The following is a 2,516-nucleotide window of genomic DNA, read 5'->3' on the forward strand; positions in this document are numbered from 1 at the left end:
ACGCATGCTGTCCAATGGGTTTTGTGACACACACGCAGTCCAATGGGGATAGTGACATACACACGCAGTCCAATGACATTTGTGACACTCATGCTGTCCAATGGGGTTTGTGACAGATACACTCTACAGGGGGTTTGTGACACAAATGCTGTCCAGTAGGATTTGTGATACACACGCTGTAAAATAGGATTTGTGACACACACAGGCTATCCAGTGGGGTTTGTGACACACACATTGTCTAATGGGGTTTGTGTCACACACACTGTCCAATAGGGTTTGTGACACACACACGCTGTCCAATAATGTTTGCGACACAAACGCTGTGCAATGGGTTTTGTGACACACACACTGTCCAATAGGGTTTTTGGCACACACAATTTCCAATCGGGTTTGTGACACACAGGCTGTCCAATGGGGATTGAGACACACACACGCTTTCCAATGTTGTTTGTGACACGCATGCTGTCTAATGGGTTTTGTGACACACAAGCTGTCGAGGGGGATTTGTGACACACACACTTTCCAATGGGTTTTGTGACACACACACTGTGCAATTGGGATTTTGAGACACACACTCTGTCGAATGGTGTTTGTGACACACAAACTATCCAATGGGGATTGTGACACACACGCTGTGCAATGGGGATTGTGACACACACACTATCTGGTGGGGTTTGTGACACACAAGCTGTCCAATGGGGATTGTGACAAACACGCTGTGCAATGGGGATTGTGACACACACACAATGTCCAGGATGGTTTGTGACACACACTCTGTCCCATGGGGTTTGTGACACGCACTCTGTCCAATGGGGATTGTGACACACACACGCTGTCCAATGGGGTTTGTGACACAGAGACTCTCCAAGGCTGTTTGTGACACACAGGCTGTCCAGAGGAGATTGTGACACTCACAATGTCTAAGGAGGGTTGTGACACACACACCCTCCAATGGGGTTTGTGACACACACGGTGTCCAATGGGGATAGTGACACACACACGCCGTCCAATGACATTTGTGACACTCATGCTGTCCAATGGGGTTTGTGACAGATACACTGTACAGGGGCTTTGTGACACACACGCTGTCCAGTGGGGTTTGTGACACACACGCTGTAAAATAGGGTTTGTGACACACACAGGCTAGTGAATGGGGTTTGTGACACACACACTGTCCTATGGGGTTTGTGAAAAACAAACTGTCTAATGGGGTTTGTGACACACACACGCTGTCCAATGGTGTTTGCGACATAAATGCTGTGCAATGGGTTATGTGACACAGACACTGTATAATAGGGTTTGTGACACACACACTATATCAAATGCGGTTTTGTGACACACACAATTTACGAAGGGGTTTGTGACACACACGCTGTCCAATGGGGACTGTGACACACACACGCTCTCCAATGTTGTTTGTGACACGCATGCTGTCCATTGGGTTTTGTGACACACACACTGTCAAGGGGGATTTGTGACAAACACGCTGTCCAATGGGGTTTGTGACACACACAGTGTCCAATGGGGTTTGTGACAAACACACGCTGTCCGATGGTGTTTGTGACACGCATGGTTTCCAATGTTTCTTGTGACACACACACTGTCCAGGGGGCTTTGTGACACCCAGGCTGTCCAGTGGGATTTGTGACACACACGCTGTCCAATTACGATTGTGACATACACACGCTGTACAAAGGGGATTGTGACACACACACGCTATCAAATGGTGTTTGTGACACGGATTCTGTCCAATGGGGTTTGTGACACACACTCTGTCCAATGGGGTTTGTGACACACACACTATCCAATGTGGTTTGTCACACACACAGTGTCCAATTGGGTTTGAGACTCAGACGCTGTCCAACGGGGATTGTGACATACACACTTTCCAATAGGGTTTGTGACACACATACGCTATCCAATGGGGTTGGTGACACACACGCTGTCCAGGTGAGTTTGTGACACACACGCTGTCCAAAGGGGTTTGTGACACAGAGACTCTCCAGGGGTGTTTGTGACACAAACGCTCTCCAGAGCCGTTTGTGACACACACACTGACCAATGGGGTTTGTAACACGCATGCTGTCCAATGGGGTTTGTGACAGACACACTGTACAGGGGGTATGTGACACAAATGCTGTCCAATGGGGTTTGTGACACACACGATGTAAAATAGGGTTTGTGACAGACACATGCTATCCAAAGGGTTTTGTGACACACACACTTTCCAATGGGGTTTGTGACACACACGCTGTCCATTGGGTTTTGTGACATGCACACGGTGTCCAATGGGGTTTGTGACACACACCCGCTTTCCAATGGTGTTTGTGACGCACACACTGTCAAATGGGGTTTGTGTCACACACACTGTCCAATGGGGATTGTGACACACATACTCTCCAGTAGGGTTTCTGACACACACACTCTGTCCAATGGGGTTTGTGACACACAAACTGTCTAATGGGGTTTGTGACACACACACTCTGTCCAATGGGGTTTATGACACACACCATATC

The sequence above is a fragment of the Columba livia genome, unplaced genomic scaffold, assembly GCF_036013475.1.
Source record: "Columba livia isolate bColLiv1 breed racing homer unplaced genomic scaffold, bColLiv1.pat.W.v2 Scaffold_122, whole genome shotgun sequence".
Taxonomy (NCBI): domain Eukaryota; kingdom Metazoa; phylum Chordata; class Aves; order Columbiformes; family Columbidae; genus Columba; species Columba livia.